We start from the raw sequence: 17,776 nt of genomic DNA on the forward strand, positions 1-17,776 counted from the left end.
TCGATGTCCCTCGACAGCCGCCGTATCAACGTTGACGTCATCCTGGCTATAAAGGCCGCGCGCAGCGCCCGTTGCTCAGTTCCGTTTTTCCGCGCTTACTCAGTGCCTCGGAATACCGTTGCTCAGTTTTGTCAGGTTAAACCTATTTACCTCGAGTTATTCGATCCGTACTCGATGGCTTCTTCGTCGGAACCGACAACTCCTCGATCCGGCTTCAAAAAATGCCGAGATTGTGGGAAAAAGATGTCGCTGACTGACCCTCACAGAGTTTGTCTGTGGTGTTTGGGAGCTGAACACCATTGTTCGGAGTGCGAGGACTGTATGTCCATGACAGCTAAGGCCCTGAAGGAGCGTAGGGGGAAGCTGGAGAAAGGTAAGACTTTTAAAGCTTCTTCTTCGTCGACGAAATCGAGACATTCGTCTCCTCGTCACCATTCGCGCTCCAGATCTCGGAGTGGGTCTCATCACTCCTCGAGATCGAAGCACTCGAAGAGGAGACGTCGAAGATCCCCTTCTCCGTCTTTCTCTTCCTCTGTTTCGCCAAAGAGAATCCTGTGCCCCACGAAACATTAGTTCCCGGGCTGAATGGGAGGAATTCCGCAAAAATATGATGTGCGTCTTCGAGAAAGCGGCCTCGACCCCCTCGAAGACTGCCGAGAGCGATGCTGTGGTCGAAAGACCCGAAGGTCAAAAACGCAGCGAGTCGCAGTACCCGGCGATGGAAACCTCTCGAGTGCGTCACGAACCCTCGAGTAGGACTATGACCTCCAAACCTTCCTCGAAGGTTCCGTCGATGCCGTCGATGAAGGTTCCATCGACGTCGAGGTCGATGTCTTCGACGCCGTTGTCGAAGGGACCTTCGACACACGAGTCTGTCGACTCGACGCCAGCTTCGACACCGGTGTCGACGCCGAGAAAAGTCACGGTTACGACACACCCAGTGACTATCCCCAGGTCCTCGACGTCGATGGCTTCGAGATTGTCGAGCAGAATCCCAATTCTGTCGAGGTCTTCGAGGCCTCCGCCTTTGTTTTCGACGCCACGCTCGAAGCCTTCGGCGTCGACGACATCGACGTTTTTGAGGCCGATTATGACAAGTTTGGCACCCTCTGCCTTGGAAATGGGATTTACACCCTTTATGAGTTCAGAACAATTGAGAACTAGGTCCTCAATTATGGAAGAGGGTGAATTGTCTGAACAGGAAGACACATTTGAGTTGCAGGGACCTGTAACCCCAATTAGAGAGGAATTTTCCTCTGAAGAACGCAGGTTAAAGGATCTTCATGATTCCTTACATGAGGCCAAGTGGGTTAGACACCTCCCCTGAGGTGGAGTTTGCTAGGCCAGACCCGGGGGAACATGCTGAAACCCCCTATAGAGCCTTAATGGCCAGGATCACAGAGTTTATGGGGTGGTCTACACCTTCACAATCTTTCCAACAAGATGACCTCACGGATATTCTTGACAAAGGCCCACAGGAGGATCCTGTGGTGCCTTTTCATAAAGCTCTTCAGAGGAAGATTATGACGAACTGGAAAACCCCAGATGTCGTACCGGCAGTAAATAAAAAACTGTCTACAAAGTACAGGGTATCCTCTACAGACCCGGAGTTTTTGTCTAAACACCCATCCCCAGAAAGTCTGGTGGTACAGGCAGCATCCTCTACCGATGTCAAGACGGCTTATCCTACCGTCCCACAGGACAGGGACGATAAAAAATATGATGCTATGGCAAAGAAAGTTTTTTCGGCATGTAGCATGGCGTTAAAATCTGTTAATGCTACTTGCACCCTTGCTAGATTCAGCCATACACTTTGGGAGTGTGCTTCTACAGCGGCTGACTGCATCCCGGAGGGAGAAGAAAGGGATGCGTTCCTGAATATTATACAGGACGGTAAAGACGCTATGTGCGAATCCCTCCAGACGGGCATTGATTCGGCTGACAGTATCAGCAGAGCAATGGCAGCAAGTACAACAACCAGGAGATTCGCTTGGTTGAGAAAGTCTGGTTTTGCCTCAGATGTGCAAGCCAGGCTCTTGAACATGCCATTCGATGGCTCTTCTTTGTTCGGGAAAAAGGCGGATGACAGTTTAGAGAAACTGCAAACTTCAAAAGCAGCAGCAAAATCCCTAGGCGCTGCAATCCGTCAGACACCTTTTCATCCCACAGGAACCTCTGCGAGGGGCAAGTCCTTTCGCTTCTACTCCGCATTCGAAAGAGGTAGAGGACGACCGGCTCAAAGGGGACAAAGAAGAACTACCCAAGGTGGACGGGGTAGATATTCAATAGCCGCAGCAACAGCAGGTGCCTCTTTACCATCGCCATCTGCATCAGCCGCCCCAAAACCACTCTGAGGACTTCCCTCACTGGACACCTGTAGGAGGCAGGTTGACTCAACATCTGGCGGTATGGCAGGCTATCACGTCAGATGCTTGGGCATTGGAGACAGTTGCCCAAGGTTACTGCCTGCCTTTCCTACGTATACCTCAGAGTCATCCACCGGGGATCAGCTCTCAGAAAGCTCCAGATCCGCTCCTCTTGCAGGAAATTTTGGACCTGCTAGAGAAAGGTGCCATAGAACCGGTACCTGTAGCGGAGAGGAACAAGGGCTGGTACTCCCCTTACTTTCTCATTCCAAAGAAAGACGGAGGACTGAGACCCATCTTGGACTTGCGAGAATTGAACAAATTCCTCAGGAAAGACAAATTCAAGATGGTCACTCTTTCTCAGATCCTCCAGGCCCTTCAGTTCCAGGACTGGTTGGTATCTCTGGACCTTCAGGACGCTTATTTCCATGTGCCTATCCATCTCAAACACAGGAAATACCTGAGGTTCGCAATTGGCAACTCTCACTATCAATTTCGAGTGCTGCCATTTGGGCTGACCTCCGCCCCGAGGGTCTTCACCAAGTTAATGTCGGTAGTGGTGGCAAGTCTAAGGAGGGAAGGGATTCACGTCTACCCCTACCTGGACGATTGGTTGATCAGGGCTGTTTCTTCGGAACAAGCTCAGATCCAGCTAAATCACGTGTGCCACTCCCTTTACAGACTGGGCTTCTCCCTCAATTTAAAGAAGTCACAAATGATACCATCGCAGAGACTCCAGTTCATAGGAGCATCCTGGACACTTCCCTGGGAAAAGCCTCGCCACCAGAGGTGAGGGCTCAAGATATTCTACAGATGGTTACCAAGTTCCAACATACCCAACGTCTCCTAGCCTTCGACTTTTTGAGGTTGCTAGGCCTCATGGCATCCTGCATTTTCCTAGTGCCAGAGGCTCGCCTGAGAATGAGATCCCTCCAGTGGGCACTGAGGACTCAGTGGTCACAATTCTCAGGGAGAATGACAGATCTTCTTCAGGTTCCCGACAGGGTGGCTCCAGACCTTCAGTGGTGGGCCTGTCAGGAGAACATTCTGAAAGGAGAACAGTTTTGGCAACCCTGGCCGGAGATAACAGTAGTCACGGATGCCTCACTCACGGGGTGGGGAGCCCACACCAACGACTTGACCATCAGCGGTCGTTGGTCTCCATCGGAGTCCAGACTACATATCAACCTGTTAGAGCTGAGAGCCATCAGACTTGCGCTGAAGGCGTTCCTGCCAAAAACGTCCTGATAATGACGGACAACACGGTGGCCATGCATTACCTCAACAAAAGAGGAGGCGTAGGATCACTACCCCTGTGCAGAGAGGCGATGCAGCTCTGGTTTTGGGCAATCCAAGAAGGAATCTCTTGTAACGCCCACCTGGTTCCCAGGGGGGCGCTGATCTAGTCTGGATTACTGCGGCCTCTTCTAGCATGATGCACAGGACCCGGAACACCGATTGGACAGGACCTCCAAATCGTGCTTCCTTGGCCCGTAGGAATATCCTTCTTATGGTTTGGAAGGTTGAACTCTCCATCCTGCTTCTGGTGCAGGGGCGCGCGTTCGTCCAGTTACTTCACTGGTTTTCAGAATGGCGCTGGCAAAATCCACTTGACTTTCCTGAGCGATGCGCCGTAAGTATGAAAGTTCAAAGTTCAAGTGAGGCCCCCTTTATGCTGTCTTTCTCACCTGTGATCTGTCCTTTATTTCAGGTGCAGAATGAAGGCGATGCGTCGAGGGGTTAACCTGCCGAGGTGAGTAGTAATGAGGGCGATCCCTCTAGATGTCCTTATCATTCCTCTGAAATGTCTCTAGTCCTTTCCCCATAGGGGCCGGGGTACGGTACCTGCCAACGGGGCGGCGCCGACCCGAAATGTGGAAGAAAAGCCGGTAAGTATTATGGCTGTTAATCAGGCTTTCCTTCTGTGTGTCCTTCTGCTCACCTTTTGTTTCTTCCTCTCTCCCCTAGGTGCAGAGATGTGGCGTCCGATGCTGACAGCCGCGATGGAGCCGGGAGATGTCTCGAGGACAGGACAGATGAGTGAAGCGTGGCGCTGCAGCGAGCAACGCAATGCTTTTAAATTGAAGTCTTCGTTCAGAGATGCTGGTGAGAAGATTCCGGATGCAGGTAAGAAGCTTGAAATAATCCTTGGTTTTCACCTTTCTCCTCTCTTCCTTCCTTGCAGGTCTTCCAGGTTCAAGACGGGCGTGGCTGTAGTCCAGGAGCAGGAGCAGACACGGTGAGCGTTAAGCTGCAGGAAGCAGAACAACGCGAAGCATGAGCTGCTGTCTGGGCGTGGCTTAAATAGCCGCCAAAGAAGTCCCAGGTATGTATCCTTCCCCAACTAGGTATGTATCCTTCCCTGGCCACGCCTGAGTGAAAAAATAGTCCCTATGAAAAAATAGTCCCTTTCAGGTCTCAGGGAGGCCTGAAGCGTGCAGCATGGTCTGCATCAGGTAAGTGCACAAAACACCTCCCTTTATGAGCCTGGCGCCTATGGCGCCAGGACTGAGTCCATAGAGTCCCTATAAGGGGCCGCTGGGCTTTTACCCGAGGGCATGATGCCTGCTTCCGGGGGTGCTGGGCCTGGCCTGATGCTCCGGGGGTAGGCATCATGACATCTCTCTATCGGAAGTTCACCTAGCCGGAGAGAAGAACTTGCCAGCGGACGCTCTGAGCAGGCAGAGCACAGTCTCCCACGAGTGGGAGCTAGCTCAGGAAGTCCTTCAAGAGATCTTCGCCCTTTGGGGAACCCCTCGGGTAGATTTGTTCGCCACCAGCCTCAACAGGAAGTGCGATCTGTTCTGCTCAAGGGAATTTCCCCCGAGAGGAGCTCTGGGAGACGCGTTCATAGTGGACTGGGAGTACGCGTTCCCACCGGTCCCTGTCATTCCTCAAATGATCAGGAGGTTGAGAAGATTCCGGAGAACCATGATCCTAATTGCCCCGGATTGGGCAAGGAGAATGTGGTACCCGGACCTTCTAGACTTGTCCATCTGCCCTCCAATTCCACTTCCACTCAGAGAGAACCAACTCTCACAGAAGGGAGGTCAGGTTCTCCATCCAGACATCAAAACCCTCAACCTTCACGCTTGGCTTCTGAAAGGCTGAGGTACAAGGACTGGGACCTCCCTGATGATGTTATGGAGGTGTTGCTTTCGGCAAGGAGGCCAGCAACAAAGTCTTTATACTGCTGCCGTTGGAACAGATTTTTCAGCTGGTGTAGAGAACAGAATATCGACCCTTTTTCATGTGGTACACCAATGGTTTTGTCCTTCCTACTATATTTGGCAAATTCAGGCCTTCAAGTTGGCACCATTAAGGGCTATCTCGCAGCGCTATCCATCTTTAAGCGCAATGCGGAAGAACCATCCTATTTCAAGTTACCCTTGGTAATACAATTTCTAAAGGGGTTAACCAATGTTTATCCCCCAAGACCATTCCAAGTTCCCCTATGGGATTTAAACTTAGTCCTAACTTTCCTGATGGGCACACCTTTCGAACCACTCCATTCTTGTTCGTTAAGATTCCTTACCCTTAAAACTGTTTTATTAATAGCACTTACATCTGCTAGAAGGGTGAGCGAATTACAAGCTCTTTCTTGTAAACCCCCTCACACTATCTTTCACAAAGACAAAGTTGTCCTGCAAGTGAAGCCTAATTTCCTCCCAAAGGTGGTTTCTGAATTCCATATCACTCAGAAGATTACCCTACCATCTTTCTATCCTCCTCCTCACCCGGGGAAAGAGGAAGAGAGGTTACACAGGCTAGACCCTAGAAGGGCTTTAAGTTTTTACATCAGTAGACTAGCCAGGATAAGACAGGCAGACCAGCTGTTTGTAGGTTACACAGGTCACAAGCTGGGGTTACCAATAACTAAGCAGACCATTTCCAGATGGATCATTCCAGCCATTCTGGAATGTTATAAACTGGCAGGAAAAGAGCCCCCTCAAAACCTTAGGGCTCATTCGACCAGAGGTATTGCAGCTTCATCTGCCCTCAAAAGAGGTGTGCCGGTTAAAGACATCTGTGCGGCCGCTACATGGTCGTCTGTCCATACCTTTACACGATTTTACAACTTGGATTCCTCCTCCAGTCAAGAGACTAGGTTTGGAAGGGCTGTACTGCATTCTATTCATCAATAGAAGACAGCATGAAGTCAGTACGCCCTCCTCCAATAATAGAATACTGCTATGGGAGCCTATCTAAGATGAGGAATACGTCGGAGGACACAATCCCTTCGAAGAACAAGTTACTTCTTACCTTGTAACGTTCTTTCGACGGGATGTTCCTCCGACGTATTTCTCATCGACCCTCCCATCCATCCCCACAGTTCTACTTCCCTTGTTGTTGCAGCTTACGCTCCTTCAGGGTGATTAGTTTAGTCCAGAAAGCATTATTGTGGACTACAAACGGAACTGAGCAACGGGCGCTGCGAGCGGCCTTTATAGCCAGGATGACATCGACGTCGATACGGTGGCTGTCGAGGGACATCGACTCGGAGGACGTCGACGCGCAGCGCCCTCTAGAGAAAAAAATTTCCAAGGCCAGCAGAGCTGGAAGGAGATATCTAAGATGAGGAATACGTCGGAGGAACATCCCGTCGAAAGAACGTTACAAGGTAAGAAGTAACTTGTTCTTCTTTCTCATAATTGTTTCTCAATGGGACTGTCGCTTGTGATTAAGAGTATGCCAAGACCAGATGTCAGATTTCTATATTAAAGGCATGTTACCTGGTTGGGCAATTCAAAATTAAAAGGTAGGATATTCACAAAACAAAATTGATGTCAGGTTGGTTGTCTCCCTAATAGTCTTGGGTTTCCCCCCGCTGGGGAACCTTCCATTGTTCAATGTCTCTTCTGTGGGATGTATATAACTAGACCGTCCCAGTCTCAGAAGTAAAAGTCTCTGTTCAAACAATCCCAAGAGGTGTTGTCGCACCCCTCCATGACCGTGCATGTTTTTGTGGGATATGAATCCTTCTTCTTGGTCTGATCTAGATGTGGGCTTTCTGTGGTCCCCTTCCACATGCCTCACTCTATTGTGGGTCCTTACTAGCACATAGTTAATCGATTTGGCCTACCAGGAGAGCTAGAATGGGATACCTGGTGCCTGTATTGACTTCCTACTGATCTTTCTATCCCCACCTCTATACACTCACACTATAATCCCTGTCCCCAGCTCCTAGATTCTAGCTCTACCCACAGTCTAGTCCTACCTAGGATCAACTGGGTGTGCAGGAAATGACACTATGTTCACTCATTTCCTCTACCTGAAGTCTTTCCGTTCTGTCTGATGTTCCTGTTCAGACTTACCATTCTCCTCCCTCACTCTCCCCTATCACTTTTTTTACCACTATCACAGCTTCTTTGTGGATCTCTCTCTAACCTCCATAGTGTCTATCCCTTCCCCTGATGTGGCATACTCTGCTTCATTACCAGTCACTGATGCTGCATCACCTAATTCTCCTCATGTCTCACCACTTTCTCTTTCACCTGTGCTTCTCCCACCTCTCCTACTTTTGCTCACCTTATTACCTCCACCTCTGCTCCCTTAGTTCCCACCGCCTCCTCCTTCTCTCTTTCTTCCTCTTTTGTTATTGCCTCCTTTGTAGTTACAACCTCCTCCTACCATTCTCACCCTTTGATGTCACCCTCTCCTCTTCTGTCCCTTGTCTACCCACCTCCTGCTGTTCTCTCTCCTGCTTTGATGTTATCACCTACTGCTTAACCTTCCCAATCTCCAGCACCTCCTCCTGCTCAGTCTTACCCTCTGATGTTACTACCTCCTCGTTGACCCTCTTAGCTCTGTTAGGCAGAATTCTGTGCAGTACCCTTACGGACCACTACACAAGATTAAGACTACATGTGGTAGTACAATTTCACCTTTCGTACAAGCCCGTAATACACAGTTAAACTGGTAGCAGCAGCGGAGCAGCCAGACTTATCTCAAGAGCAAATGAACAGTAATAGGGATTACACAAAGGACCACAATTACTGTGACTCAAGCAAACATTGACTCAAGGTTTCTGGTAAAGAAATTATAAGTACATTTATTTTTAAACCATCTGTTCACAAAACACTTCTCTTCTATTAAATCAAACCACACTGTAAATGCACTACACACAACCAATTCCTCTTGTTCAGGCAAATTCAAGGTAAGTTCATTAGGATTTGACAGACTGGTGTTGTGATACAAAGACGTTCCCGTGGGTACATACGCAATCAATCACTTTTTGACAGTAATGACAGTTCGGTCGTACTAAAGAAAAGCGTACCCGTGGAAAGAAATGCCACCGGAGTCAAACACACTAAGCACAAAGAATTAAAACAAGGGAATAGTTAAAGAAAATCATAGGCAATACTTTTGTCAAGGCAATAGAATCAGAGGATGTGTTTTATGGAGAAGATAAAAGTCAATAGGCCTGCGCCAGTGTCAAAAGAAGCAGGGCTCTGTTGTCGAAGATCACACGGTGCAAACAGTTCAAGTTCTACGTTGCCAGGAGTACTTAGATATTGTCAAAAGGAGGCAAAAGTTATAAGAGCGAAGGAAGAAAGGACAAGCCTTCGTAAAGAAAAAGGGTTCACCCCAATTCTTTAAGGTTGGACGGAGAGAACGTCCAAATGGACACAGTACCTTATTTGGATGAAGAAAGCTGGTGCCACGGCAGTTGTTCCTGGTGTTCCTGCAGACTCACGGTTTCTGAAGCTTCAGTCGTGGGGACAAGAAGGAGGACGTCTGGAGCGATCTGCACTACCCAGGGATGAAGCCAGCAGTAGCAAAGCAACAGTGAATAAAAGGTGCGCTCCTTTAAATCAGGAGAGGGCTCTTCTGAGGGCTATCCGGACCACTACAGCACTGTCCAGTGATTTCGACCCAGAAGAGGATTTTTCTGGCTGAAGAAAGGTGAGCTGGTTGGTCCCACCAGGCTCAAGGGAAGAAAACTCCGGACTGGATCTTCTCTGTCGTTGAAGGGTTGATAGCTTAGGACTGCAGCAGGGCTTCAGCGGGACTCGGGAGTTGCAGCAGCTGTCTTCTTCTCTGCTTCTCTTCGGTTCTTGTAGTTCCAATGGCGACTCTGACTTCCAGCCCAAGAGTCCTGCCTTTTATGCCAAAATCCCCCATTCACACAGCATGGCTGTCAATCACACAGCAGGGGGGTTGTCCAGCCCTGACAACCTGCTTAGCCAATGGACACAAAGTGTGACTTGGGTCTCCAAGGAGAGCCTGTGCAGGGGGTGACTACACCCCTCCCTCACATTCAGCCCACCTGAAGGGAGGGGAAACACGAGAAGGATTTTAACAAAAAGAAATGGCGACGAAACCCAACCGGTGCCAAAATAAAACCAATATGGTCAAGCAGGTTTCATGTTTGAGGCTACTATATTAGCCTAAAACCTTACCATGTTATATAAAATAACCGCGGTAGAAAAGTTAGGGTAGATACCACTGCCACCAGCCAAGTCTTAATGTTAAGGGAGCGAAACATGGCTCCACGAGGCACAGACAAAAAGGGGTAGGAGTTAGCCCTTTCCAATACTCCATGTAAGATGGGGTGTACTGGGTCTGTAGTTTTAAATGACTACATAAAGTTAATGACAACTTTACATGCTTCTGGGGGACAGTAGTCAGCCCCAGAAAGAATGGAGTCAGGGGGAAGTCTTAGAGTCAACCCTGTGTCACTGCACTGAAGGTGCTGTGTAACACACACAAAAAGTTGGGTTCATGGAGTGGTGTAGCTCCAGAGCCCAAGATCACACAAAAGTAGAAATACACATGGTAAAACACATGTAAGAGTGGGGAAAAGGTTCAAACTCTTACCAGGTGGAAACAAATAAATCCCAGAAATCCAGCAAAGCTGCTGAGGGACTCACTAGGTAAGGGAAATTAGCCATATAGGAGAATTCTCCCTAACAAGCTCTAACCACTTTTTCCTGTTCTCCACTGCTACTACTTTCCTCTGCCTCTCTAGTCTCCCCTTCTTCCACCTCTCTCCAGTATCCAACTACCTCCAAACACAAGCATCCTGCTCCTACAACCCACACTGTTGAATGTGGCTGCATGTTTTTACAGTTTGCTCCCTCATCTGCCTGGTTTGGTCTCCTAGTAAGGGTATGCTTCTGTGGTTGGAAATTTGGTGAATACTGTGATTGGTTGCCCCTCTTGTGTACACCCGAGGCTGCTAGTGGCTCAAGGGGCGATAATTGACCTGTCCTCCATCTTAGATTTTGACTCTTCCCGAATGTGTTAATTCAGGCTGGAAATACACTGTGCCCTTTTTTGGAGCCTTCTATTCGATTGAGCGTACGAGGATTAAGGGACATTATTTCTCAAACTAGAGAATTATTTGACAGGGAACAATGCCACTGAAACATTCCTTGCTGTGCTGAATTCTCAGAGTTTGTGAAGTTGTAAACATGTAGCATTGTATCCTGTTACCCTGGAGTGTACCATGGGTCCCGCAAACAACCAATGAAGAATTATTTGATATGTCAACGAGCCTTTTAACAGTATCAAAACACCCACTTTTGTCAAGGAGTGTCAGAAAGGTCTCATGACACAAGATTTATTTCAGCTTAGAAAGTGCAGCCGGCACCCTACGTTGTGGAGGGAGCATACTAACAGTGACCTGCAAGGTTTTCAAAAGATTGTGGGTACAGTAAGAATATCCAGGACTGTACTGCTCTAGTGGACCAGTGGGTTGGCTCAGGCCTAGGCTACATGATGAGCACCACAGTGGGGTGACCAGTGGATCATGTCCATAGCACCCCTGGCCCAAAATTCACTGGCTTGTGGTGACACCTTCTAGTTTCCAAAACGTGGCAGGGGACATCATCACAGGACACAGCCCTCTTCATTTAAACCCGGCATTGGGATGGCGAACGGGTGCCCCCACTCATCCCTCTCCTTCCTTGTAGCATTAGAGCCCCTCTTGTGTTACAACCAACCCTGTAATCAAAGGGATTATAATTGAAGACAAAGAGGTTACACTTTCAGTAATTTTTGATGATATACGGTATTAAGTTTCAGATCCTAATTCACCGCTTCCTCAAATAGTAGATTGTATTGACCAGCATGATAATGTCTCAGGCTAGTACTTCAATAAATCCAAAACAGATTTCTTTCTCCCTGTCCCCGTATGTGAAATGGACAAATTAGGCACAGCAGGATTCCACCAGAGTAGAGAGAGAATAACAAATCTAGGGATTACATTTACTAATTCCTTAAAAGAAAGAGTCTCAACTAACTTTGTAATGATTCTCAACAGTATAGTGGGGGTCATATGCATGCAGTCACTGCTATTACTTAATTGGTGGCGCCACAGTCGCTGAGAAAATGGTGCTAAGTGACACAACAGTTTTGGAACCTAAACAGCTCAAAGCTGAGAAGAGCCCCATGCTGCTACACACCCCTCTTATTTACCATCTGGTTCTCTTCTTCTTGAAGTGTCCCCACTCTCTACCATAAAAGCAGCTAGCAGTACAATCTTTGAATTAGACACAGCCATCTGAGGTGATCTGAAAAACATCCAAGGTAATATAAATAAAGGGGTAATCATAGCTTTTTCATTGGAATAATGTTATTGATTAGGCTAGCCGCACACGCATAATATTTATACCTCACGAAATCGCCAACGCAAAGGGAATGATGCTGTTTTAAGAATTTAGAGTTAAATGTAACCTTCCAATGAGGAAACACTTCTGTTATCCCCTACGGAAATCTTGTTTTGGCTTGGCTTTTCGCGGGACTAATAGTGTTTCTATCTAATCCTTAAATACCCCAAATGTTAGCAAAGTGTATGTATTCAGGTTGTCTGTCCTCACAAATCTAAACATTCTATGAGCTGTAACTTGCAATCTTTTGCTGATTTGGGAAGGATCTCTCCATATTGTTGTAGATATTCTGCCATGAAATGGTCAACTTTATTCAAGCAAAGCTGGCACATTCCCCTTGATGGTGGCTTTTTAATATTAAATTGGGAACTCTGAACAACATGATCTGATCTTTGAATGGACAGAAGTAAGAACATTTTGGATTGAAATGTATTATTGTGCATATGTGTCCATTCCTGGTGCTCTTTCACTATAACTAGTTCTGTTTAAATCAGCCCCTTTAAAGAATATAATAGCCCCCTTTAGAAGTGAAACATGTAGACCTTTTACGCTATTGTAGACGGGGGCCACATCTGACCCTCATTCCCCCCACAAGACCCTAAACATAAAGGAAGAGAAACGACGGATGTGCCTCACTTTTATGCCCATCATCGCAAACTTTGATGTATCACAGGTGTGAGAAGCGTTATTTTTTCAGACAACTGTTCAGACCATACCCAATCGATGATTGGGACTATCTGGAAATTACATCGATCGAGCAAGTCGAGTAACTGCAAAACCAGACATTAATGAAATCATTCCTGACATCATGATTTAGCCGCATTATACATGAAGTACATATTCATCCACTCATGAAGGTACACAAACACTAGTGTATTGCATATAGGCACAAAACACATGCTTATGACCCACGTAGGTAGAGGACAGATACACGTATATATCTTTATACTCATATCTTTTGCCAAAGCTGAACCCGCAAGATGCAAAGTATTCATATATTTTGCTTGCATGTGCTTGACTGCTACTGACATGGAGAGGCCACAGGGAATGATACAAAGCTATAGGTCTCTGAAATGGATGACAAAAGAGAGACAGGCTTCGAGTACATGGAAAAGCTGACATGATCGTCGCAGCCACAGGCAAGTATAAATGAGGCACTACACCAAGGACAAGTGAAGACTGAAAGTTCCAGTTACGGAGTTAATGAGCCACCTGCAGAAAATCAGGCTAAAATCCTCATAATTACGAGTAGGACAGCTTCATTTTGTGGTCTCCACACACATGACGCAGCCGAACAGGACAATGCCCATTCAACCAAGCTAGACGAAGTGTGCTGTTCCCATCGAACCAAAAGGGGAAAAAGCTTCAAGTGTTGCCCACAAGCTGCCAACTGAATACACTCTCCCAGACCTAGGTAATCAGAGATGGCAACATTAGGGAACACTTTGCTCCTCCTTGTTCATTCCCATTGCCTTGAAAAGGTACACTCAGTCTGGTAACTGTCCAGGGTCCCAGGGTAGGGAGGACACACTCTGACCAATCCAGATTCACTTTTCACATGGGGCTATAAATATAATTTGTTACAAGTGCCAATGGTCTCTCTGCGACCCTGCAACATTGTAGATTGATACTAGTAGAGGTGGTCCTAGAAGGAGCCACTAGATATGGCTATCCAATTGTACAACTAATCCGTATATCTTCTATATGTTTCCTACCCAAACTGACAAATGTAAATATGTGATAGGTTTATGGGAATGAACCTAAATTTGTGATGTCACACCGGGATAAAACCAGGGGATACATGCTTAGAAGACGAGATCTCCTAAGGATACTTGTTTTTCTGGTGTGATCCCTGTCATTTTTTTTGCTAATAAAAGACAGTAACTTTGCACCATGGCTGAGTCTTCCGTTCTTGTGGCGGGGAGTCCCTGATGGGCCCAGGTGTTCTCTGCTGATAATTGGGGGACTGCTAGCCACACCTATACACCCTGTAGGCCTTATGTCCATAGCATTTTATTGGAAATCAGTCACCTCTGTTCAGCTCACTCTTGGAGGCCATGGATTCTGTTTATTAGGGGACGTCATCAACGTTTGAGTAGCTCATGCAAAGTTACTGGGAAAGCTGACAATTCTGAGAGGCAGCATCAAACTTTACAAAATTAATCACATAATGTATTGTTCGTGTTGTGTTGAAATCGCTCTGTTTAACTACCAAAATGAACTTCATTACATTGTTGCTACTGTTTTTAAAACTCACCCCCCATTTAAGAACAGTTATGGTGTTATGTAAGTATTCTTTTTTGTTTTCACAAGGACTGCACTGGGAAAAGTGTCACTGGACAACTCTTGCCCTGTTCCCCTTTGAGGCACACTGTATATGTAAAAGGGACAAATAATGTCTCCTTCAACCTCCCTACTAATGACTGTGACAGGAAACCTGAAGTTACATTTCCCCATATTGAAAACGCTCTTCCATATGAACCTTTGGAAGAATGAAGAGTAAAGATTGTGGGTTGCCACCATAAACATACCTGCCCAGACCGATTGGTTGTGCCAGTTGATCTTTGCCATGGTTTTGACATGCATGCAAACTCCATAAAAAGAAAGCACAAAGATGGTCAACCTAGCGGATAGGAGTCATAGAAGATACAACTAAGATAACGGCATCCATGCCAGCCAGTGCGCTTATGAATCTTTGTGGTTGGACTGCATTTTAACAGTGGGATAGGGGCATTTTACTTACTTCAAAGCTGCCCATTCATGATAGTTGCTCATCATTATGAGGATAGTTGCAGATATATGATGTCCGTGGGACCTTTGTCTACCACCTTAATTTAAATTCTTATACACTCTGTTGATGAGGAAGATTATAAATGTCTCAGCCATTACTACAGTGGAATGAAACTCGGTGGCACAGAATGTTACAGGTGATGTGGAAAGCCTACAGCTCACAATGACCTTATGGCCTGGTGCACTTAGCAGGTACTTTAAATCCAGACTTTAGAAAGCCAAGAAAACCTGTGACCACACAGAGATCCCCAATACTGACAACTTGATAAAGAAACTTGAGCATCCTTTGCATGCCTTTGTCACCCATGTGGCAGCATCCACACAGCTCCCTTCCAAGAACTCAAAGAAAATGTATTAGCCAGTACTTGAACGTGAAGATCAAGGTCCTCTGCTCCATCACTCCATCATCAAAAGAGTATATCCGCCCGCATCCATCTAATGTTCGTCTGACTCAGTTCACAGTGACTGGGTTACAATTTTCTCCAAGGTCTTGCAGTTTTTCTAGACTTCAACACTTTGCCTATGATACTTGCAGTGCAACAGTGACCACATTTGGCCTTCCTTTTACTGCCCTTGACCTTGCCCAACTCATGCACTCTCCCCTCACTTGTTAGGCATAGGCTTCTACATACTGTGATCACCCCTAGTGTAAAAATCGTAATGCTAACCCTGAAGTACTTGAGACCCATCTGGGGTATCCACTGTACAAACAATCCCCTTAAAACAATTGTCACCACTCAACTTTCTGCCCACCTCGAATTGCCACTCTCACTGAGACAATAAAATTTCCCTCGTGGATTATGAACAAAAGCAGCTCATAGCTGGGGATTAAGGTTTCTCCTGCAACCACATTATTTTGTTTACCAATATGTGGCATTTGACAAAAGTCAACCATAGCATTTGCCACCTGAATGAGAAAATGAACAACCATTTGCTCTCTAAAGGTAAACCTCCTTGCTGTCTAACTTCACCACCCAGTAAAACTATTACCTATCCCACAAATGACCTCCAGCAACATCTGGGGAGTCTCTTCGGGTTCAGCATATTGACAATCCTTTTGAATGTTCACATGAGCCTTGGAGACTCAAACCCTCAATAGCTAAAAGATTGGCTGACGTATGAATGCTGAGAAGACATAGCTTTATCTCACATCACACATGAATGCTGGTGGTCATCAGTTGTTGTAAGCGGCCTCTGGTGCATCCAGGGCTGAAAAAGCACACACTGTTTCTGTCTAAATGCATCTAAACTCCTAGTGATTCCAAGCCCCTTCGTATAACATGGTCACCTTCCCTGGTCCAATTCCCCATGACAAGCTCTGAGTCTCCACCTGGAGATATGCACATATCTGTCTTTCGTGTCTCCTATTATAAAGTACATTTTGGAATCCTGTACATTCCATTTCTCTGTTACCTCTTGGGATAGTCCTAATCCTGTCCGTGCTCATGTCCAATCTTAAAAGGAACAAATGCCAAGCAATCAGTCAATGCACTGAAGAAACAACAATAGGCACAAAATGATGCTGCTTGCTTGGCCTGTAAAACGAAAATTGCATGTCCACAGTCATGAATGATTTACACTGACGGGGCAAATTTTCAGCAGATGTGTGGCATGTTACCTCAACTGTGTATTCACAACCTTCTAGTTGATCAAACAACTCTGTTCACCGCACAAAGTCTCCTGGCAAATGAAAACAAAGTGTAAGTATTGACAGACGCATTCCTTAATGTCCAAGACTCCACAATATGTTGCTCTCTTCAGCTCGAATTAGCCGTCAATCCAGTCAAATCCGGTTAAGAAGGACCCTGAAGACCCCTGTGACGTGCTTGATCTATTGGTTAAAGAAGGAAGACACCTACATCTTCTTACCTCTATAGTACTGTTTTTTTTATAAATGGGTCTCCCTGTCCTACAATGTTTACTTTTCAGACATGTGTCTCTTCTTTTTGCCTTAGCTGTTCTTTAAACATATTATCTATATGTTCCTATGATTGTTTCTTTAAAGTATAGATACATGACTGGGATTATTCTGTCTGTAATATTTCTGTTCAGAAATACTATAACACATAATAAATAAATAAATAAATATGCATCCTTGACATAATCATTAACAGAAATGAATGCCAGTCTCCAGATGGCCAGCAATGAAAAATGCCAATGTCCACGTAGCTGGTAACCGATATTGCAAACTCCAAATTTGTGTATGAGAAGTATTCATTCTCCATATGCCCAGTAATGAAAATAAAGTAAAGAAAATGCCTGTCCATAACTTCTCAGTAACAGGTACTGCATGGCCAGTCATCACATGCCCAGTAAAAGGTATAACCAATCCTGAAATCCTAGCTACAAATAGGACCAGACCCCAATTGCCAAGCAAACCGAATGGATAAGACTCCACCTTCCCAATAACAGGTATGACTAATCACTAGATGCCCAATAGCTTTTAACTCTTTTGGAGTATAAAAAGCCAATAGCACCCCACCAAGAGGCAGGAGAGGTTTTTCCATCCCGATAGAGGTACATTTTGCAGTGCTTATAGCTGATCATGATAAAACAGCTGCCAGATTTTCACCATTGGAGAAATTGGTAATACATGTGATCCAAAAGAGGGGGGAAATTTTAATCACACTAATATAGGAACATGTGATTTGATTAACTATCCTGTAATGGGGAGAAAGACATGCTATGTGTTAAACAGTGCTGTTTTTCTTGTCATACTGCGGTCCAAGCACTTAATGAAGATGTGGCATCACTGAGAGACGAGTTAGCTAGCCTGTCTGCTAGTTGTATGAATTTATGTAGCATTTTTAATGCTTCATTGAAGATGTACTCCAATTTAAATTTGGGTTATTCTTTAGGAATTTCTAATGACCCACTGATGAGACTACTATTGTCAGTAATGACCCCATATGTCTGCAAGAAGACCAATTAGTATTAATCGTGGTCCTGGGCAGAGAAACTGAGATGAGTCCAGTATAAATGTAATGCATGCTAAGGATTTACTAA

The sequence above is a fragment of the Ambystoma mexicanum genome, chromosome 6p (assembly GCF_040938575.1).
Source record: "Ambystoma mexicanum isolate Mex_15411 chromosome 6p, UKY_AmexF1_1, whole genome shotgun sequence".
NCBI classification, from domain to species: Eukaryota; Metazoa; Chordata; class Amphibia; order Caudata; family Ambystomatidae; genus Ambystoma; species Ambystoma mexicanum.